We start from the raw sequence: 25,253 nt of genomic DNA, 5'->3' as shown, positions 1-25,253 counted from the left end.
TTATTAGTTGATAAATATTGGCAATGGCAGTTTTTATTTTGTCTCTATGGCTCTTGATTCATTATGCTAATGTTTAATGCATTAATTATTAGTTGATAAAAATTGGCATTGGCAGTTTTTATTTTGTCTCTATGGCTCTTGATTCATTATGCTAATGTTTAATAAATTGGGCTCTTTATCTGTTATATATTTGATTTTATGTAGAAAATCAATGTTATAATTCAATTTGAACAAGTTTCATAAATATAAATTACTATCTACTATATTTAGTTACTTGAAATCATTTATCTAATATTTGGGTTTGTTTGTTTCTAATATTTGATAGCCATGTTGGTCATGCTTTACCATCATTCACCATTTTCTATCTACTATATTTAGTTACTTGAACTCATTTATTTAATAGTTGGGTTTGTTTATTTTTAATATTTGTTAACTACATTGGGCATGCTTTACCATCATTCACCATTTTAATGATGATTGACCATTTTGACCATGGATTAGCAAGATGACCATGCATTAGCATCACAACCATGTTAATTATGATTAAACACTTTTTACTATTATTAATCATGATAAACATGCCAATTATAATTAAATTTCAATATCTCTGATCCAATATAAAAATATTATTATTATTTATTTTTATTTAATTATAATATCACACTCTATCTTTGATGTTTAAATAAATAATGCATTTTATGATTTAAATTATCCATATAATATTAAATACTGCTTATCCATTCATATTTAATTATAACTATTAAATTATTTATAGTTTTAACTAAGTATAAATTTCCTATAATATTTTTATTATTCAGTATTCATAATGGAAAGATTACACTTCCAATCACAAAGAAATAAAATTCCTTGAATAAAAAGATTCCCACATTGAAATGAACTCTTATGTATTTTTTAAAACAGTATTAATTGAATATGACTTTCATAATTTATAACATGTAATATCATTTCTCCCAGTTGTATTAACCTGCAATAATTAGCTTATGCCAAGGTAATCCTTTCTTGTCACCAGGTATAAAGTTTAATAACATAACTTTTAAAAAATCAAGCTGTCAAAACATTATTTCTAACTAATAAATAGAGTAATTTGAAGTGGTATAGTCAATCTCCATTCTTTTATTATTTTCAATTATCCCAATTTTCGTCATTCTATATGTCATCATACCTCCTATGCTTATGTTATGCCAAATAAATGAATTATATTAAACTATACTCCCTAATTAAGATAATCACAAAATAGAAAAACAACTATGTTTAATGGCATCTGTTTATCTGTGATGTAAGTCCTTTCATTACACTTCGAAAAAATTTCAATAAAAAACTAACTTACTTAAATGGAACACAGATATTGCAGAAAGCAAGAGTATACAACACCAAAAGATAATGAATTTTTTCTTGCAGATCATGATCAATTTACATTTCAACTCGTAGAGTTTAAATGTTTTTTTAATTTTAATCTATTTATTTTAGTTTTTAATTTATAAAATAAACTTATCAAAATTACTTTGCTATTGTACTTAGATTCTATATTTACTAACCCAAAACTATAAAAAGGACCAAAAGTCATGTCCTTTTGCATCACAACAAATTATTAATTAAATACAACAAATTACTAATTAAAATTAGATACAAGGTTTATTTTCTTTGCCAATTAGTAATTGGACAAATTTAAAGTTCACACTAAAGTTATGATAAACAATATTTTTAAATAAATATATCTTTTGTTCTTTTGACCATGGAATAATTCCCCAATCATTGACATTAACCTGAATGGTATCACTTATGTCCAAACATGTTACTAGATATCTAATCTTTCAATCATGGGTTCAAGACTCCATAATTTTTAAATGCTTAAGTTCTTCTTCGACTTTCGACAATCATTTATCTAAATATTGAACACTCTCCACCACGGATTTAATTAACAAATTTATATTCATAATAATGTTTATTTGCTCATTATCATTTTATGAATATTTCCATAATATTCAAATGTAAAAAAATAACAAAATTCTATCTTTTATGCACCATGAATTCATTATTATGCATTTAAATATATTTTATACCCCATGCTTATTAAAATACATAACTTACTTTAACACTCTCTAATTCTTCATACATTATAATGCATTATTACTACCTTTTATAGTTTTTTTCCGTCAAGGTTTCCATGATTCACTCTTAAATTTTATTACATTTTAATTATTAATCTAAACATTTTCTAAATCACGACACATTGGAAAATTACATCTAAAACTAATCTTACATTTATCACAATTGTTACTTAACAAACGCAAAGTTCATTATATTTCACTCTTTGCATAAAGTCAAAAAGTCCATACAACAATTCGCTATCCAATTCACTAAATCTTAATACAAGTAAACATGCCTACAACACACTAGTAATGCAAACCAGCTCTGATGATAATGCAAATTAAACACAAATTAAATCTCATAATAATAACTCACCAAACTGTTCTATTAACCCGCAGGGACTAGCGCCACAACAGTGGCTCCTTGTTTTGTATATTTTGTTTTTTTGATAATTGGTAGAGTTAGTTTTAAATGGTGGGTAGTTGGGTAGAGTTAGTTCTAAGTGGTTGGTAATGATTTTAAGTTTGTTTCATTAATTTTGAAATTATTTTTAATTTTTTAATAATATATAAATATGATGGAAAATTAAAAAATATGTCAAATGTATAATAATGTTGGTGGGATTTTCATTATTAATATGACTTTTTCTCTATTTTTCCTAATGTTGGTGGGATTTTCATTATTAATATGGCTTTGTCTTTATTTTTTTATAATTTTGGAGACTTATTTTAAGTTATTGAGAATGATTCAAGTGATTTTAAGTTTGTTCCATTAATTTTGAAATTATTTTTAATTTTTTAATAATATATAAATATGATGGAAAATTAAAAAATATGTCAAGTGTATATAATAATGTTGGTGGGATTTTGATTATTAATATGGCTTTGTCTTTATTTTTTATAATGTTGGTGGGATTTTGATTATTAATATGGCTTTGTCTTTATTTTTTATAATTTTGGAGACTTATTTTAAGTTATTGAGAATGATTAAGTTTGTTATTATTAATTTTGATATTATTTTTTATTTAAAATAAATGAAAATAATAAGTTATTATATTATTTTTAATTTTAAAAATTAAAAGTAATAGATTAAAAGTATATAAATTATTATTATTATTATTCGAGTTGATTTAAGTGAGATTTTTTGAAAAAATAGGTGTATTTTTTTTATCTAATTTGTGTAGAATCCACCACGGATTCATTGAAATCACAAGTTTGACGATTAAATTCTGTATAATTGAAGTGCCTCAGGATTTTTTCAAGGTGTTGAATCCATACATGTAGCCAAAAAACTAGTTTAAACAACACAAATCAGGATCTGACCACAAAGTTTTTCACTGGATTTTAGCCAAAAGTCTACTGGAAACTCTAAAAAGTCGCACTGCTAGGATATTCCGACACATAGGAAATAGTTAAGTATAACTTTGTCTAGTATAGAGTTAGGTAAAGTGTGTTTCTTTACTATGTACATTTTGTAACTTACAATCCGACGGTCACGATATGTAGTGATCCGACGGTTCATTCTCTCCTCGGTATTATCGACACTTGATCCGTGGCTTAACACCCGATTGGTCCATGATCTCTATTTAAAGAGCATGGAGGGTCATTTGTAGGTTAACCGTTCATGAGAGAAGCTTATGTAAATTTTCATTCTTTTATTAATAAATTGCCTGAAGTGGCCGCGTTGGCTCAGGCCGTGGACTGTTTCCCTCTTTGAGGGTTTTAACCACGTCAAAAGTACTAGTGTATTGATCTGTGATCTGTTTGTGAGCAATGTCCTTTGGTGTTCTGTCTGAGGAACTTACCCTGTAAATTCCTACATGGTATCAGAGCTATTTGAGGGTCGTGTCCATTGGTGATCCAAATCTGAAGCCGGTAGAACTGCATCCGACTACCGTTTCCTAGATCTACTGTTTCTGATTGCTTTCGGGCCGAGAGGACTGCTTTGCTGTGTTGGGATCATCTGTTCCAGTGAGGAACCCCTTTCGTTTCACGCGAAAAGGTTTCCGGTAGCCCTAGCTGCGTCATTTTCAAGATCTGGAGGTATATAGTGATTATTTGTAGTTTACAATTATTTTCTCTCTGTTTATTTCGGTTTCGGTTTATTTAGCTTCTTTTTATTACTGGATCTATACCTTTCATTTCTGCGTATTCTCTTTGCCCCGCGACTCTGTGCGATCTGGGCAAATCAGAAACAGAAAGGAAGGATTTTTCTCATGCATATGCTCTTTTCCGCTGCGCCTTAGTGTGATCTCGGAAAATCAGAAACATTGAGGAAAATATTTAGTTTCCGGCTAAAGCTAACTTCAAGCCGCAAGGTTCGTTTTTTTTGTATGTCCGTGTTGGGTTTTGTGTTTTTTGTTTTGTAGGGAAAAAGAGCTTTCTCAAAGCAAGCACGCAACCCAAAGCTTCAAGCCCCCCCTCTCTCTCTCTCTCAAACTTTTTGTATAGCTCACTTGGTCCAAAGCTAATTTATGAGAGTAGAGGTCTTGAGTTCAAATCTCCTTTTTGTGGGGGGCGGATTTTTCATTTCCGCACATTCCCGCACTTCATCAGCGACTTCATCAAATTTTCTTCAAAAATCCATAACTTCTTCATCCGGAAGCCGTTTTCAGAACCGTTTTTTTTGAAACAGCCTAATTTTTCGAGATCTTTCCATTGAAAAACTTAGTTTCAGCATATATAGCTTCAGTTTCTATTAAAATGGAAAGTCCATGCCAAGTTATTCTTGACAACACCAACTACTTCCAATGGTGGTCCTACATTGTGGATTTACTTAGAAGTAAAGGTCTCTACAGAATAGCCACAGGCCAAGAAACCAAACCGAAAGATGAAGATAAGGCAGCTAAATGGGAAAATAGGCAAGATCAAGCACGTGGGTTGATAGGGATGTCTATTTCTCCAGATCTTAGATTCCATATTGCAGAACTTGATGCTCCTGATGAAGCAATGAAGCAGATTACTAAAGTCTTTGGAATTAAAAATGAACTTAGAGCCCATCAACTTGAAAATGAGTTGCTTACATTGGACCCCAATAATTTTTCTTGCATTGAAGATTTTTTGTCCAAGTTCAAGACCCTTAGACTTCTCTTGGAAGGTGTTAAGGTTAAGAAAGAAGATAGTAACCTTATATATTCCATTCTTACTAAGTTGGGACCAGCCTACTCTGTGTTTGTTTCCACCTTCCATTCTACAAGAGAAGCCTTCATTTCTCAAGGACAAGACTACAAGTCCCCTTCTTTTGATTCTTTTTGTGATTCTTTAATAAGAGAACAAGAAAAACTCTTACACCTTGGTCTTCTTAATCTTGGAAACTCTTCTAAGAAAGCGTTAGCCGCCCAGCAGCAACCAAATCCAAAGAATCCTAAGAAGTTGTATCCTAAAAATAATGGTCCTAAACCAAACAAGGGTCCTAAGCAATTTCAGCCTCAAAATGAAAAATCATTTCAACAAAATGATAAGACAAATAAAAACAAAGGGAAGAAGACTGATAGACATTGCAACTTTTGTAATCGAGATGGCCACTTAGAATCCAAATGCTTTAAGAAGATGGAAGCCTTGGAAGCAGCAATGAAGAAGCATAACATCCATTTGGAGCACTCTTCAACTTCAACTTCATCTTCAGGAATGGCACTTTCTGCATGTGGTTGTCAAGCATCTTGGTTTGGCTATGCACTAAATGTATCTTCTTCTTCTCATTCTCATGAGTGGCTCATTGATTCTGGAGCTTCTTATCACATGGCCAACAACAAAGCCATGTTTTCTTCTTTAAATGATTGTAACACCAAAAATATATATGTTGGTGATGATAGATCTCTTAGTGTTGTAGGGACTGGAACTGTTTATCTAGAAAATGGTCAGTTTAATGATGTATTATGTGTTCCAACCTTATCCTGCAACCTTCTATCTGTATATCAGATAACTCATTCAGGTGAAGGTAAAATCGTTGAGTTTTCACCTCACGATGTTGTAATTAAGGACCTAAGAGATCCTAGACAGATTTTAGCTACTGGCATTGCTGATGATTCTACAAGGTTGTATAAGTTTCACAACTTTGGGTCATCAAATCTTCCCTCAATATTTGTTGCTCATAACGATGAAGTGAGCAAACTTTGGCATGAGCGATTTGGTCACTTAAACTATCGCTCTCTTTAGAATCTATGTAAAGAAAATATGGTGACAGGTCTTCCAATGGTATCTTGCAGAGATGGTGTTTGTTCTGGATGTGTACTCGGAAAACATCATCGGGACGGTTTTGAAAAACGTGCCTCTTGGCATGCCTCAGCCCCTTTACAGCTTGTGCATAGTGATTTATGTGGTCCACTTCCAGTTGTTTCCTTCTCTGGCTACAAGTATTTCTTAACTTTCATTGATGATTTCTCCAGACACACTTGGGTATACTTCTTAAAACTCAAGAGTGAAGTATTTAACATGTTCTTGGCCTTTAAGGCCTTTGTTGAAAAACAATCTGGACATCAAATTCTTAAGCTAAGATCTGATAATGGCAGAGAATATGTTAAAAACAACTTCATCAACTTTTGCACTGAGCATGGAATTCAAATGCAACATACTGTTCCATATACTCCACAACAAAATGGTGTAGCTGAAAGGAAGAATCGCACCTTAAAGGAAATGGCTAATTGTATGCTTCAATCTAAAGGACTTAGTCTTAATTATTGGGCAGAAGCAATTAACTATGCAAATTACATAATAAATCGCACTCCTACTAAGGTTTTAAAGAATATCACTCCAGAAGAAGCATGGAGCTCAATCAAACCAGATGTAAGTCACTTTCGTGTTTTTGGAAGTGAAGCATGGGCCCATATTCCAGATGAGAAACATAAAGCTTTAGAACCTAAGAGTGAAAAATGTATTTTTGTTGGATATTCTGAAGATGTCAAAGGATATAGACTTATTCCACTTAAGTCCAAAAATGTTATCATTAGAAGAGATGTAAAGTTTGCTGAAAATATATCGGCCTACGAGCCTAGTTCGACGGATGTACCACCTCTCCCTATCTCTTCTACTTTTGAAAATATTTCTTCTTCAGATGATGAAAGCGAGGATGAAAATCCTCCCCCACCTTCTCAGGATCCTCCTTCAGCTCCTCAGCTTCCAAAATGGGTCCGTGCTACTCGGGATGCAGCAGGTGATCTTGCCGGTGATCCTACAGATCAGCGACGTACACGTTCTCAGTTTGATAGAGCCTCTTCTTTACTGGCTCAAGCTTCAGTGAATTATGATCCTGACACCTTTGCAGAAGCTTCAGGCCATCCAGATTGGGAAGCAACTATGAATGAAGAATATCATTCATTATTGGCAAATGATACATGGGATCTTGTTCCTCTACCAAAGGGACGAAAACTTATTAGATGCAAATGGGTTTACAGAACCAAGTATGGACCAGATGGAAAAGTTGATAAACATAAAGCTCGTCTTGTTGCTAAGGGTTTTTCACAAGTTGAAGGCATTGACTATACTGAAACCTTCTCCCCTGTTGCTAAAATGAACTCTATCTGCCTTGTTCTTTCCCTTGCTGCCTCTTTCAAATGGGAAGTCCATCAGATGGATGTTAAATCCGCCTTCTTGCATGGGGACTTGCATGAAGAAATCTATATGGAACAACCTATTGGCTTTATATAAACAGACTCCAGTCTCGTATGTTGGCTTAAGAAATCCCTTTATGGTCTCAAGCAAGCTCCTCGAGCTTGGTATGCCAAAATGGATAACTTTCTTTTAGAAAATGGCTTTTCTAGGTGTCATTCTGACAATACTGTCTACACCAAGAAAGTGGGCAAGTCTCTTATCATTCTTGTTCTTTATGTTGATGATCTTATCCTGACTGGTAGTGATCCCAACCTTATAAACCATGTGAAGACTAGCCTTAAAAGGAAGTTTGAAATGATAGACTTAGGACACTTACATTATTTTCTTGGTCTTCAAGTCTTGCAATCCAAGGAAGGTATTTCCCTTTCACAATCCAAGTATGCTTGTGATATTCTACGCCATTTTCACATGGAAGACTGTAAGCCAGCCCCTTCTCCCTTTCTATCTGGAGTCAAACTTTCAATCACTTGTACTTCTCCTGAAGTTGATGCTACCTTATACCGTCAACTTGTAGGAAAACTTTTGTATCTAACCCATACTCGTCCTGACCTTTCCTTTGCTGTTGGCCTTGTTGCTCGGTTTATGAAAAACCTACGTGAAATTCATTGGAAAGTAGCTAAAAGAATACTTCGTTATGTTCGAGGTACAGTTCAGTTTGGGATTCATTACAGTGCCGAAGCATCTCCTCTATTGGTTGGTTTCACTGATTCCGATTGGGCTGGTGACCCTGATGATCGGAAGTCTACTGCAGGTTATGTGTTCACTCTTGGTTCAGGACCTATTACATGGGCTTGTAAGAAACAAGGTGCCATTTCTCTTTCTTCAGCAGAAGCAGAGTATCATGGTGCCGTAGAAGCTAGTAAGGAAGCCTTGTGGCTTCGTCAGATCCTGTCAGAGTTTGGCTTTCAGCAGCAACATCCGACTACACTTTGGTGTGATAATCAAAGTGCCATTCAACTATGCAAAGATCCAGTCCAACATCAGCGCAGCAAACACATTTAATTCCACATGCACTTCATCAGAAAGCTCATCCATGACCATGTTCTTGAAGTGCAATATTGGTCAACAGATGATCAAGTTGCAGACATCTTTACAAAGGCTCTCACAGAGGAGAAGTTCACTAAACTTCGATTTATGGTTGGAGTTCAGGAAGTTGTCACTAAGGGGGGATAGGCTCTAGTGCCTCCTTCCTTCTCCTATTGTGTCATATTTGTAAATCCTTCAATCCTATCCCAAGTTGTTCTTAAGGGGGGATGTTAGGATATTCCGACACATAGGAAATAGTTAAGTATAACTTGGTCTAGTATAGAGTTAGGTAAAGTGTGTTTCTTTACTATGTACATTTTGTAACTCACAATCCGACGGTCACGATATGTAGTGATCCGACGGTTCATTCTCTCCTTGGTATTATCGACACTTGATACGTGGCTTAACACCCGATTGGTCCATGATCTCTATTTAAAGAGCATGGAGGGTCATTTGTAGGTTAACCGTTCATGAGAGAAGCTTATGTAAATTTTCATTCTTTTATTAATAAATTGCCTGAAGTGGCCGCGTTGGCTCAGGCCGTGGATTGTTTCCCTCTTTGAGGGTTTTAACCACGTCAAAAGTACTGGTGTATTGATCTGTGATCTGTTTGTGAGCAGTGTCCTTTGATGTTCTGTCTGAGGAACTTACCCTGTAAATTCCTACACGCACTCAAAAACAACTCCACTATTATTTAACAAAAATAAGAATGAAAATTATATTATTTTAAATATACCTATCATAATTAGTTGTTACATATACAAGATCATTCAAAACATAAGACCTAAACTAGATAATGCTTTTATGGTACTTGTTTCTCACAAGGCTCTTTTCCCCAAATTTTAATGGTGTTCCCCCGATTTCTATTATTCCTATACACATAAATGCACCAAAAAAAACTTGTAAAATAAAACAACATTTACAAATGAGCATATATGTAAGTTCTATTTTGACGTGTCACCTTCCTTCTTGTTTTCTTCATGACCGATTCAAGCATTTTCATTTAGATCTGGAAGTAGTTGTGTGATTGTAGGCCTTTGACTTCTTAATTATGTTGATTATGTCAATCCTTTAGTGAAGGATGAGTGGAGATTCTTATTTTTCTAATGAAGGCTGATCATCTCATCTTTCATTTGTTGAATGATAGTTCGGTGCTCCACTACTCTGTCCATAACTATTATTATGCGTGAAATGGCTTTATTGTGTTTCAGTTATACATGGCATAGTTCCTCTTGTAGTTGGTTTATTGTGTCCTAGAGAGGCTTATATCTACATTTTTAGTTTTTTCTATTTTTCCCACCAAATCCAAATTCAACTGAGGCTCAATTATACAACTCAAATAAGACATCCAATTACCCAACTCAGGGAAAAAGTGCTCAATATTGAGGAGCTTGGTTAGATTGTTGAAGTACCAATTTCACAAATTGGGAGAATACACCTATATATCTCAAGATTGTTTCCTAGTGCTTCTTCAATGTGTGACTTAAAAGGAGAGAAAAAAGACAAACATCCCTATAGTGGCGCCAAACTCTAAGGGACAATAGGAAAATAGACACGTCTCTTACTCTTGTTGAAGTTCAAAATCCTAAACTTTGGAGTCAAACTAAGGCTCTCTAATGTCTACAAATGAGTTCCTTGTATTACTCTCCTGGCCAGTTTGAGGGATGTTGAGATAGCCAAAAAACATAATGAATTAACCAGTTCCTCAAAATCTCTATTCTTGAACTGAGAGTGGTCTTCTTTTTTGCATATTTTCACAATAACAATAGATTCCCAATTCCCCTATTCTGATCTCATTCTCAGCTTAAGACACTTGTCTTTAGCTCTAAGGAGACCAACAACTAGTCCAAGCGTACAATTTAAACAAGTGAAATCCAAAATGCCAAAGGAAGGAGCCACATTTAGACCTTTATCACAAATAACACAAAGATGGTTGGGCTAAACTAGCAAGGGCTGAGATCCTCCATGGTCAATCTCACTCCACACTTTGTGAACCTAGACCAGGATTGTCATATTCATAGAACATAATTCTCTATATCGTTGCATGATGAAGGTGAAGTGAGATTGCAATTCAGACCCTCCTCATTTGGGGATGGATCTCCTTTATATTATTTTTTCCATTCATGGTATGATACATAAAGTATTGGAGTGAAGCCTTCTTAGAGATCGAAGGGGAATTTTTACTCCCTCATTAACTATCAAATCTGTAATCTGGTTGTGTTGTATGATAATATGGAAGGTTTCATAATTCCCAGTCATTGATAGAAGCCTAGTCATTTTTAAAAAAATAGTCTTGAGATGGATGGTGTCTAGAGATGATCATTTCCATAGGCTTTGAATAGTCATTTGGGAATCTCCAATGATGGTTTAATTTTGAATCTCCATCTCATTTTCTATTTTCAAACCCTAATAGAGGCCATAGGCTTCCTTCTAATTACCTAATCTTTTCCTAAGTCCCCGGGTGAAGGTTAATTATATCGTTTCATCGTGGTGAAAAATAACCCCTCCTACTCGTGTCGCCCTATGTAAGTCAGTCATTATAATTATAATTATAATATAATATAAGTATTTTATGTATAATTAAAATATTATATATATTTTGTTTAACATTTTTTTTTACATAGAGTAAATAAACTTTTTTAATATTTACAAAATATTGTGAAATAAGTTTAAATGGATTAAAGAGAATCAATTCAAATGTTCAAATGATCATAATGATTGAATACTCCTTTATACACATTCAAAATTATATTTTTAGTATAAGTAAGTACTTCTTTATATGATGATTTTTATTATTTAATTTAGATTTTGATTCCTAGTTTAATATCATTTAATATATCTACACCACAATATTCTATAACCTAAAATAAATGGTTTCAATTGTGTATATGAATATTGTCTTAGATTGCTTTTTCTAAATTTGTCTAGAGACAAGACAATTCTATACATAATGTTTTCCACACAATACACCAATATTTTTATTGTGGAATACTCTTGGGGAAGAAACTGAAAGGACAATTCAAGATTGAGTTCATTGGCCTACAAGAAGCTTATAACTATAATTTGACTACACTGTGATTTTAATTTTAAGGATCTATATTTACAATTCTTAGAGCTCCTGACAATGGAGGTATATGCTAGCTTCAAAGCTTTTTTCTTCACTTTCCATCGAAAAAATCTTGACCATGATCCCTAAATTATATAACCAACATATCAAACAACTATCCAAAATATCAACAACCAACAGTGAAAGTGAATTGTTTACTATTGTTCTCCTTTAAATAAGACATGTCTAAGAATCAATTACACTATGATCACGTGCCTTTAAATTTTTATAGTTATTGGATATTTGACGTCCACATTGGATCTTCACCTATAGGCAACTTGACTTCTTAATTACCATTAACAAATGGAACATCAAAAATTATCCCAATGGCATTTGTCTCTTATTAAAAATATTTTACTCATAAGTCTTGTCACCAAATGTTCCATGCATGCCAACCACCCTTCTAGTTCATTATTACTTAGTTGATCTTCTCACATAATTTTATTTCCTTTAGTGAATTCATTCTTAAGTAACTCTCCCTAATTGACTCTTTTTTATCACCTTTCCTAGTCAATTCAAATTTTGGATCAAGACTCCAAAATCAACATTGAAGAGCCGAGGAAAATTGTTCTGTACTTCTCCCATCTAATAAACTTTGTTTCTCATTTCCTAAGTAGCACAACCTCTTTTCTCATGAACTTTCTCATTGGACTTCTATCATACCTCCCCTCAATGAGACTCCATCTATTTTACTGTCACTAGATATTTTTAGGTTATCTTCTGATCCTTCATCATATTCAAAAAAGGAACCATGTACAATGTATGCTTTATGTATTTGATTTTTGATCACTCGCACACATGAGGTTATGATGCATGTTTGCAAGATATAATTAGAGGCATAAATTTTTCGTGCATCTTTGGTGGTTGCATTTCAAATATGTTATCTAGAATCCAATCTATTTTTCAATTTTCCATATGCTTGACCCAATCTCTTCAAGTTTCCTCACCACTTTGAGCTACATGCATGCACTTGTTAGATGATAGTGCTCTTCCTAACATTACCTATACTAGTTTAGCATTTTTTGAATTCCAACACCCATGTCATCAATCCCCATAGAATTGGAAATCCTCACAATGAACCCATTGTTTCATTACATTCTTGTATTAAAACACCACCATCTAAATTCAACATGTCATTCATGCTTTCTAGGGAGACTCGCCCACGATGCCCACCCTTGTAGACTTTATATGCGTTCACATTCCGTACGCATTATTACTTGGTCACATATGGAACATATTCCCTCATTTTAACATATTGATTATTTTATCCTTCTATAAAATAAAACAACAAAAAACTAATAATGGAATACCACAAAAATTCCAAAAGCATTGTTTTTTCAAATAGTCAAAACAAAGAAAACTAGTATTAAATTTTTTTAATTGCTATTAAGTTTTACATGATGTAACATATCTTTACCAATTTAATAGTAGTTATTTCCATTGTTGTTTAGATCATTTGTACTAAGTCACCCATGCCTATCCTTTAACACAGGTCCCTTGGTGTCACGACCCTAGGGCCTTTTACAGTCACAATGCACCTTTTGGGCACACTGTGATCCCTCAAGCATGCGACATCGACATGTTTCACCTTTTCCTTGTGGAGTACAAAGCTACTTCACCCGAACTATGCCTCAAAATAATTTTACTTGTATAATCTCTATATCGATAGTTATGCAACATAATAGTATAACTCTTTGATATAGGGAAAGAATCCTATTATCACTTACTTTTATTAAAATTTCATTCATATAAGTAGTAACAACATCACATCATCTTCCACTAACATAAATCATGAACATCATATGCAATACATTATCATTTTCATACACATGCTCAATTTCAATGGAAATGGTCCTCTAACCTTCTAGTTTTATTAAAAATGTATGTAAAAGAATTCAATAAGATGAAGGCTTGGTCCAACCAAAACATAATCCAAAACCCTTAAGAGAATATAAAGAATCTGAACCTCAAATCATTTGAGTTCCATTTCAAATGTGGTTCCATCTTAAATGTGTTATCTAGAATCCAATCTATTTTTCAATTTTCCATATGCTTGACCCAATCTCTTCAAGTTTCCTCACCACTTTGAGCTACATGCATGCACTTGTTAGATGGTAGTGCTCTTCCTAACATTACCTATCCTAGTTTAGCATTTTTTGAATTCCAACACCCATGTCATCCATCCCCATAGAATTGGGAATCCTCATAATGAACCCATTGTTTCATTACATTCTTGTATTAAAACACCACCATCTAAATTCAACATGTCATTCATTCTTTCCAAGGAGACTCACCCACGATTCCCACCCTTATAGACTTTATATGCGTTCACATTCTGTACGCATTATTACTTGGTCACATATGGAACATATTCCCTCATTTTAACATATTGATTATTTTATCCTTCTATAAAATAAAACAACAAAAAAATAATAATGGAATACCACAAAAATTCCAATAACATTTTTTTTTTCAAACAACCAAAACAAAGAAAACTAGTATTAAATTATTTTAATTGCTATTATGTTTTGTATGATGTAACATATATTTACCAATTTAATAGTAGTTATTTCCACTTCCATTTAGATCATTTGTACTAAGTCACCCATGTCTATCTTTTAACACAGGTCCCTTGGTGTCCTGACCCTAGGGCCTCCTACAGTCACAAGGCTCCTTTTGGGCACACTGTGATCCCTCAAGCATGCGACACCAACATGTTTCACCTTTTCCTCGTGGAGTACAAAGTTACTTCACCCGAACTATGCCTCAAAATAAGTTTACTTATAAAATCTTTATATCGATAGTTATGCAACAAAATAGTATCTCTTTGATATAGGGAAAGAAATCCTATTATCACTTACTTTATTAAAATTTCATTCATATAAGTAGTAACAACATCACATCATATTCCATTAACATAAATCATGAACATCATATGCAAGACATTATCATTTTCATACACATGCTAATTTCAATAGAAATGGTCCTCTGACCTTTTAGTTTTATTAAAAATGTATGTACAAGAATTCACCAAGATGAAGGTTTGGTCCAACCAAAACATAATCCAAAACCCTTAAGAGAATATAAAGAATCAAAACCTCAAACACTGGTTGGCCCTAGTAGGTCGCTGTACCACCTGATCTCGGGTCATCCCTACTCCTCAACTAGTCCCCTTGAATTGGGCCATCTTCATCCTCAGGGCCTGCTCTATTGCAGGCCCGAGCCGTACCAAACTCAACTCTCCCTCCTTTGTACCTCATATTGGCCCCTTTTTTCTCTTCAACCTTGCAATAAGATTTCATTCAAATCTGGCATGTTATGTCTTCAACCATTCCATCATTCCTATACTTATATCGCAAGAGTCCCTTCATGTGAATCCATCTTCCTTTAATTCATACAATTCGGCTCCATCAGACCAATGCTCGTTTCATCAAACAACCTAAAATATTTATTTTGACAAGTGCCAAATTGATATTCCACCTACTCGACACACCCACCTCGTTCCACATGCTCAGCTTGGTCATGCGGATGACGCCAATTTTCCTCATTCATCTTGGGGACTTGTCCCACCATTGTTCCATTAGGTTGTCCCTACTTTAGTCCAACTCATCCTAAGCCAACCTTTTCCATTTCTTGATTACTCATCTAGAGGTGTCTCGAGGCCTTAACAACTCCCCTTAATTTTTCTTGAAAATAAAGGAGCCCTATATAAAATTTGGAAATATCACCTTGGTTTTCATTTGGTTTCTCATTTTGAGTGCCTTTTTGGTTTCGAAGTTTGTCATTTTTGACATTTCCATCATCTTCATCTCTCTAGGATTTTTTTCGGTGATATAAAATTTTCCTATTTTGACACCCGGATCAAAAGTTATTACCTTTTGAAGTGTCACATTTTTTCATTGTTTTGATGAGGTTGCACGCTGACATGACAACATTGGATTCGAAAAAAATTAAGAGGGTACTTCCACGTCACCACCACATGTCACTACATCTTTTCCACATCAACATCCAAGCACGCTTTTCCACATGCCACATGGCACGTCCACTTAGAGTACACATCAACACTATTTTCTAAGTCACTACCATGTGGGACCTCTACGAGGATGTCATGTCAGCACTAACACCACATCAGCGGGTGGGTCCCACCGCTCGATTCATGGTGGGTTTTATTTGATTTCTTTGAGCTATTGATGGGAGGTGCTAATGTGAATTTTCTCCGTTACGGGACAAGAATTTTCTCGTTCGTTCCTATTAGGTTCTATTAGTTATCGCTAGTGTCCATTTAAAAATCTCGATGTGAGTTGACAGCAGGTGCTAGGTGCTAGGAGAGAACAAATTTTTATTTTCAGTTCGAGGATAGGAATTTTCCCATCCCACTATTAGGTTATCACCATGATTTAAATTTGTTTTCGGCATGTTGGTTTCAGATGATGACGCGAAGGTTTATCCTAAATTAACCTAAGTCTTTTTCTTTATGAATTCATGTGGCAGTGAAGGTGACGTGGGGGCATGAAGACTTATTATTTTATTAATTGCAATTACACCTCACCATTTCACCTTACAATCCACGTAACTACACTTGGGCAATCATATTTTATTGCCATCCTACAATGGCTTAGCTATGGTTTATCACCACCAGGGCATCTCAACTCTATTTTATCGGTTTGGGTTTATCAGAATCTCACCAAGTTTTTCACCTTACACTCCACTTGGGCTAATCATATCTTATTGCCATCCTACCACGGCTTAACCAAGGTTTGGCATCACATTACCATATCTTAACTATGGTTATCACCACCAGGTCATCTCAACTCTAGTTTATCGGTTTGGGTTTATCGGAATCTCACCAATATTTTCATTAATGATGGTTTGCAATGGTTCTATGGCGATGGCGAAAAGGGAGGTATATATATATATATATTCCACCTCAGTTCCACCTAACACTTTTACATTTGCTTGTTTTTTGGTTTTTTGTATTAGTTTTTTTCTTATTTATTTCATTTAAGGTTATTCCACCTCATATTACATCTAAGTCTCAACTCCTCGACATTTGAACCACATATGCTTGGTCTCAACTCCTCGACATTTGAACCACACATGCTTGTTTTTGGTTTTTTTATTAGTTATTTATTTATTTATTTATTTCAATATGCTTGTTTTTGGTTTTTTTATTAGTTTTTTATTTATTTATTTCATTTAAGGTTATTTCACGTCATATTATATCTAAGTCTCAACTCCTCCTCATTTGAATCCAATTACTCACCATATGAATTCAGTAAGGCTAATTCACTAAGGTTTAATGCAATGTAAGAATCTAATTACTCGCCATATGAATTCAGTAAGGCTAAGGCTAATTCACTAAAGTTTAGTAAGGCTAATTCACTAAGGTTTACTCGCCATATTACATCTAAGTCTCAACTCCTCCACATTTGAATCCAATTACTCACCATATGAATTCAGTAAGGCTAATTCACTAAGGTTTAATGCAATGTAAGAATCCAATTACTCGCCATATGAATTCAGTAAGGCTAAGGCTAATTCACTAAATTTTAGTAAGGCTAATTCACTAGCCTTAAGTTTAGTAAGGCTAATTCACTAAGGTTTACTCGCCATATTACATCTAAGTCTCAACTCCTCCACATTTGAATCCAATTACTCACCATATGAATTCAGTAAGGCTAATTCACTAAGGTTTAATGCAATGTAAGAATCCAATTACTTGCCATATGAATTCAGTAAGGCTAAGGCTAATTCACTAAAGTTTAGTAAGGCTAATTCACTAAAGTTTAGTAAGGCTAATTCACTAAGGTTTAATGCAATATAAGAATCCAATTACTCGCCATATGAATTCAGTGAGGCTAATTCACTAAAGTTTAATGCAATGCAAGTGGAATAAAATGCTATAATGCACTTCCTCCACCATTGTCTTCTTATTTCACACTCAAAATACTATGATCTCACAAAACTACATAGAGACCAAAACAATCCTATTCACCCATGCATGTGGGATTAAAACTTAGGATTTTTAACCTTCTGACATAATGCACCAATCTCAAGGAAAATATAAGTTATTCATAAAATTATAATTTTTTTTTTTTAAATAATGAGTAGATAATTTTGTAGTGATATGATTTAATATACGAAAGAGATATTTTGATTTAATTATTTATCATATGAGATATATAAAAAATGTTTTTAAAAATAATGAGTAGATAATTGTGTAGTGATATGATTTAATATATGAAAGAGATATTTTGATTTAATTATTTATCATATGGGATATATAATTCAATGAGTTTTATGGTTACATTATATAGAAAAATAAATTATATATATTTTCATAAAATTTAATAGTTAAATCACTAGTTTTACAAAAACACAATCAAATATCTATAAATTAAGTTCTAATTAGGCCGATAGGCCTTCCTTTGAAAGAGACTTTCGTCGTCCTTTTGATTCTCAGGCTGACACCTGGCGGAGTGGGCGATTTGCTTCGTATTTGTTCAGGCTTGATTCTCAAGCTGACATCTGTGCGCATTTTCAAAATATTCGTCATGGTCTCCTTCAATTATTCGTTTCTGCTCATTCTGGATCTGTCTGCATTAACTTGGGCGATGTTGGTCAAGACCACGTCGAGGCCGAGCAGGGCACAGAAAGCATGCCTGGGTGTGAGTAGAGGCTGGCCCGAGTGACTGTAGGCCATAGGAAAAGCTCGTCGAGGGAAAAGCTCGTCGAGAGGCAGTGGAAAGGGGTTGCTGTCGGTAAAATTGTTCGTGTTGTCGATGGCAGACATGAGGGTTTGAAGGGTGAAGTGATTGAGGTTTTGGATAATGGGGATAAGGGTTCTGCTCAAACGGTGACTTTGAGGCTTTCCAGGAGCGAAGAGAAGGTCCTTGTGGGTTTCAGGGAGGTTGCTGATTTGGGGTCCATTGAAGAGGAGGATTGCCTGAGGAGGCTTAAAAATATAGCAGTTCGAAGCAACGAGCGAAATACAGAGGGAGGTGGTAGACACTCGAGGGTTCGAATGGAGGAAGATTATAGGAATAAGGACGAAAATCGACTGAATTATGGTGGTATCAGGTTTGAGGAGAAATCTGAGGTTTAGAGGAACGACGTGGGTAGGGACTTTGGAAGTAGGGATGAGAAAAGAGGGGATTATAGAGGCAGGGATGAAACAAGGGCAGATCCAGTGAGCAGGGAGGATAGAAGGATCAGAGAATCGGAGAGCAGGCACCAAAGAATGGCCGATGATGGGAGGGATGGGAAAAGAGATGACAAGAGGGGGGAAGATAGAGAGAGACAGAGAAGAGAGTTGGAAGCGCAGAAGGATCTGGATCGTGGTGAAAGAGGTTATCGGAAAGTGGATGATGGGGACGGATATGGCGGAATCGAGAGAAGAAACAGACGGGAGGATGGGGAGGAACAGAGGGAATTTCGACATCAAAGTAGTAAGAGTGAGAAGCCTCCTAGTAGAAAAGAAAAGCGAGTGGAGGACGACAGAAGAAAGATTGAATCTGAGATTGGAGGAAATGAAAAGAGTAAGTTCGATTGTAACGTTGCAGAGAGGAACACAGAAATGCCTTGGCTCAGGAGCCACATTCGGGTCAGAATCATCAGCAAGCACTTCAAGGGGGGAAAGCTCTACTTAAAGAAGGGCAGGGTCATCGATGTGGTCGATCCTATCACTTGTGATCTGTTGTTGGATGAGAATGGGATGGTGGTTCAAGGAGTAAAATAGGATATTTTAGAGACTGCTATACCAAAGAGAGGGGGACCCATTCTTGTTGTGCAGGGAAAGCACAGGGGTGTTCTTGGCAAACTAATGGAAAGAGACTCGGACAAAGGAGTTGGAGTGGTGCAGAAAGAGGACACATACGAGATGTTGACATTGTCTCTTGACCATATCGCGGAATTTGTGGGGAATCCGAATGAATTAGGTTACTAATGCAAACTGACCGAGGACCTCGGTAATGGCACGCTATTCAGCATGACCCTCAGAAGTTGCTGGATTTAATATGCAATTGAGACAATGCTCAATATGGAATAGCGTCTTTCTTTAAGCTGTCAAGTAAGTTCATTGAAAATAGAATTTAAGTGTATTTGTAGTAGCTTTCTAACCTGTGAAGGAGTACTATCTTTCTAACTTGTGAAGGATCAAAGATGAATCCCAACTTTTGCCAAGATTTGGCCTCGTTCTGAATACAACACTGAATCAATCTTCACATATGTTTGACAGGAATATATTTTTTCTTTTGCGGGAAATTTACTTGAAAAGCACGGTATTTTAATTATGTAGCTCAATTAAAGAGGAAGCTTGAGGGGTTTGTAGTTGAGTCACTAAACATCATGTTTGCCTTTGTTTCTTCATTTGTGGTTTCTATACTAACTTGATGAGTATCAGAGTTATCAATTTAATAAACTAATAAATTTTTCTGGAAATACTGAACATCCCTCTAAAATATATCTGACATCGAGGAAACTTGAGGGGTTTGTAGTTGAGTCACTAAACATCATGTTTGCCTTTGTTTCTTCGTTTGTGATTTCTATACTAACTTGATGAGTATCAGAGTTATCAATTTAATAAACTAATACATTTCTCTGGAAATACTGAACATCCTTCCCCGAAGTAGATTCTTATACTATACTTCATGACGCAATGTTTTCTGACTCTGAAAATTTGGAACATTGTCGAATGTGAAGGTTTTTATTTTTTAGAGGAAAAAATGTTGGATTTCTATTAGAGAAATATAAGATCCATTACATTGTTCAGAAATGTCATCCAGAAATTTCCATCTTGTGTGACAAAATATACCCAAGAGTATCAAACAAGAACAACTTGTAAAACAGCAAAAACTAGTAAATAAAAACAACATGTACCAAAGTGGCCAAAGTTCAGTATATAGGCCAGTGCTCTACCTAGAACAAAAAACATTCTCCAAAATATTTGGTATCAAAAAAACATATGACAGGCATGTCATTTAAGGTAATATTAGTGTGCCCACCTCCTTGATGGCGCCCTCCACAATTAATCTGAAATTCATAAGACCAAAGGTACCCCAAAGGCCTTCCTTCAACATCACATCCGCTTCTTTGTTCGACTCCCTGTAAATGTGAGAAATTTATCTAATATTGATGTTTGCCATAAGGAGCCTGATCCACTCAATCCATCTAGAAAGGGAGGGAGGGTCAAATTCAGTAAGACCCTGGATGCCCAGAATGACAGGTCTGGAGTCCCCTTTTACATATTGTGATCACTGAATCGTTTTCAGGGTAAATTTCAGGGGCTAAATTTCACCCATGGGCTGATTTTCCGATTTTTTTTTCAAAATAAAGATTTTCCAATTCCAATTTGCCCAATTTTTATAGGATAAAACTATTTTACGTTAAAAATCACCAAATTTTTCAAAACTATTTAGAATATTTGGAAATTTGATTATTTTTACAAAAATATCACCAAACACATAAAGTTTGCATATCAAGGATTAGTAAATTTCACCAGGTTTCTACACTTATAAATAAATTTCCATGCTTAAGATTTCCGTTGCTCATTTTCTTGAACATTTCACAATTCATGTATTATCATTGTCTTCTGGCATTTACTTGTACCCCAAATAATGGTCAAAAGTGAATATTGCAGTTTGGAAAAATGATTAGTCTTATAAGTTAATACAAAGAAGAAAGAGTAGGCCCTTACATCACTGCCACCACATTAAGAAAGCCAACGATATCCAATAGAGGACACAATGTACTAGCGAAGAAAGGTGTTTAGCATAAATTTTAGTTTCTTAGTCATCCCAAAAAATTGGAAATCCATTCTATCGAAACCCTCTAGAGAATCCTCGAAACATGTCAATTTTCATGAATAGGATAGAGTAGTGAGCCAAAGGACATGGCAACACCACCACACCTATCTTCCTATGGAGTTAAGGATCACCATAAGACTAGCTCTTCATTGTATATGGGTCTATAGAAATTATCATGAATCCTTGCCCTTCATAAGACAAATATTGTCTAGTGCACTTGCAATACCAAAATATGTGTAATAATTCCCTCCTTGCCACACTAGATGCACATGCTATTTTTCAGACTATATCTGGCCAGTCTGAGTTTTTTTATTCTTCAGTCTTTAATCCTGGATTTACCTTTTTGCGTTTTAAGGAAATAGATTTTCTTTTTGGTAAATTTTGGAGTGCACACTGTCTTGTGTTTTACCTTATCTCCTGTAGTCTTTTGAACCTAAAACAAGCTAGCAGGATTTCAAATGCTTTAGTTTGCAGGTAGGAATCCGCGGTTTTGTTCTAAAAGAGTAAATGTTTGGACAGATTGTAGAGACAATTACAAGAACTGAAAAGTTTCACTTGGATCCACTTGGATTTCCTAATTTGAAGCTTAAATACATTCCGGTTGCATATTCTTTAATTTTGAGCAAAAGCTTGTCATATTCTTCAGCTAGAAGGCAGAAGGCTCAAAGAAAGAAAACGTCGAGCTGTTTTTATTATTATCATTGAACTGAAACACCTTGGTCCAGTTGTTTTCCATTGCAAAGGGATTAAGAAATTTGTCGGCAGCCGATATGATATTGACAATTAAAATGGATAGTTCCACTGAAAGCCTTTTGTGTGAAGAGAATTTGCAGATTGATAGTCCATGGTCAAAAGATTTGAATACTCATTGCATCGACCACAGTGATTCAATGTCATACCACGATTTTCCCTACTACACCAGCCACGTCGGTTCTTGTTCGACATTGCCCTTTGTTGTACCTGAAGATTACGATGAAGCGATTAAAATCTGTCTAGAGAAGGAATCGACCTTTATGCCAAGTGCAGGCTATTATTTGCAACATCTTAGGGCCAGTGAATTATGTGACGCAAGGAGGAGGGCCATTTACCTTTTTTTTCTTAATATTTTAACTTATCCATGCTGATTATAGTCTACAGATAGAACTCTGGATGCACCAAAACTTGTGGATGATTATTACTTGAACCTACTAGACTGGAGTTTGAACAATGTGTTGTCCATAGCCCTTGGCAATACTGTATACCAGTGGAATGCTTCAAATAGTTCTATATTGGAGCTTCTGATTGCAGACAATGAAGAAGGCCCTGTTACTAGTGTTAGCTGGGCACCTGATGGGAGGCACATTGCCATTGGGTTGAATAATTCTGTTATACAACTATGGGACTCTTCATCTGATAAACAGGTAAATAAAATCTCCTTATCTCTTCAAGGTTTTTTCATTCCAATGTAATGGAAAACTCCAAATTTTGACATGGATAAAATTGCAGTTAAGAACATTGAAAGGTCATCATGCACGTGTTGGTGCCCTTGCTTGGAATGGTCCTATTCTTACGACAGGAGGACGGGATGGGATCATAATCAATCATGATGTTCGTATGCGAGAGCACATTGTTCAAACATACAGAGGGCATGACCAGGAGGTTTGTGGATTGAAATGGTCTCTTTCTGGCCAACAACTTGCAAGTGGGGGGAATGACAATCTACTGTACATTTGGGATCAGAGCATGGCATCCCATAATTCTACCTCTCAATATATCCACCGTTTAGATGAACACTGTGCAGTAGTCAAGGCCTTGGCATGGTGCCCCTTCCAAAGCAATCTTTTAGCATGTGGTGGAGGGAGTGCAGACAGGTCTATAAAGTTTTGGAATACTCACACAGGTGCCTGTTTAAATACCGTAGACACTCATTCCCAAGTTTGTTCATTACTCTGGAATAGGCATGAACGTGAGTTACTGAGTTCACATGGATTTAGTTAGAACCAGATAACCTTATGGAAGTACCCATCTGAGGTGAAGATTACTGAACTTACAGGTCATACTTCTCGAGTTCTTCATCTGGCACATGTATGGAAATTGATTTATTTTTATGAGTACTTATGCATTCATCTTTCGTTTTATGAATGGATTTGTCCTCATGATCCTTCTTATGCCTTACCTCTTCATAGCCCTAATGGGTACACAGTTGCATCAGCGGCAACAGATGAAACGCTTAGGTTTTGGCAAGTATTTGGAGTTACTGATACCTCAAAAAGGGCGAAGAGTAAAGATGAAAATGGGGCTTTCAGCAAGTGTCATACTTACATCCGCTAATAAGCATCTTTCTATATTTATGAAATGAGGATGTTTAATTCAAGGTAGTAATTAAATGTCCTGTTTTCTATTTCACATAGCTCTTCTGCAGGCTGTTGGATTGCCATGGAGCATGTTCCACTTTCTTCAATGTAATATGCTACAGTTTCTTCTTTCTTTCTTCTCATATACCATGAACTTTGAACTTATCTTTTGTGAAACCTGATGGAGCAATGTTGCAACAGCTTTCTGAGACAAGAACCACTCCTTTAGCTGCATCATAAAAATTAAAATGGTTTTGGCAAGTCTTTGGAGCCCCATATTCTTCAATGAAGGTTCTGAAAAATGATACATTATGAGTGTCAGCAAGTATGTCATTCACATCAAAAAAGAAACCTCCACGCCTCCTCCACTCATGGAATGATTCACATTCTACAAAAAGCCTTCACGCCTCTACTCAATCTTATAGGTAAATAATTGAATGATTTATCTTCTTCATTTTGCTATGACACACTTGTTATGTAATTTCTTACCTGAGATAAATTCTATATCTATATTGCTATAGAATTACCCTGACTTGTGGCTACAAGTCTCAACCTTACAAAAATATTGACTGCGACAGAAGAACTGAAAAACTTACTAAAGACCTCCATGCATACCAGGTATTGATGATATAGCCATGAATGAGTAGATACTAAATAGAGAGCTTCTAATGTGTTGCTAGGACAAGCGATATTCATCATCATTTGCTGTGCCCTTGTTGCAAGATCCTATCTCATGGAACTGTTGGTCTGATCAGTTATCTTTGTCCTCTAACACCTTGCATATTTTGAATGTCTGTTAAAGAACTGAAAAACTGACTAAAGACCTCCATGCATACCAGGTATTGATGATATAGCCATGAATGAGTAGACACTAAATTGAGAGCTTCTAATGTGCTGCTAGGACAAGCGATATTCATCATCATTTGCTGTGCCCTTCTTGCAAGATCCTGTCTCATGGAACTGTTGGTCTGATCAATTATCTTTGTCCTCTGACACCTTGCATATTTTGAATGTTTGTTAAAGTTGTTCATGCTCATTGGTTCTATGATATATCATATCATTCCTCCCATTTGCTGGTATCTGTTATTGGTCTGTTGGACTGATCAACCATATTTATCTTTTTTTATTAAAACAACCATATTTATCCTATATTCATATGCTTCCCAAATTAGTTTAAGTTGTGGCTTTTTTGTTTTGTCTGATTTCCATCCGATGCCTGTGCTTTGATTTGAAACTTCATTGTTTGTGTTAATTGTTGTGACTGCTTTCT

The 25,253-nt window shown here is 35.1% G+C and overlaps 1 pseudogene; it reads left to right on the top strand.

Moving 5' to 3' along the window:
* The first annotated feature begins 22,438 nt into the window (after positions 1-22,438).
* On the top strand, positions 22,439-23,960 carry LOC149186816 (cell division cycle 20.1, cofactor of APC complex-like; annotated as a pseudogene).
* Positions 23,961-25,253: the final 1,293 nt, after the last annotated feature.

The sequence above is a fragment of the Pinus tabuliformis genome, chromosome 3_1 (genome assembly GCF_031772625.1).
Source record: "Pinus tabuliformis cultivar Carrire ecotype Pingquan chromosome 3_1, CPIR1, whole genome shotgun sequence".
NCBI classification, from domain to species: domain Eukaryota; kingdom Viridiplantae; phylum Streptophyta; class Pinopsida; order Pinales; family Pinaceae; genus Pinus; species Pinus tabuliformis.
The sequence above is the reverse complement of the archived record's forward strand: the minus strand, read 5'-3'. Positions and strand labels throughout refer to the sequence as shown.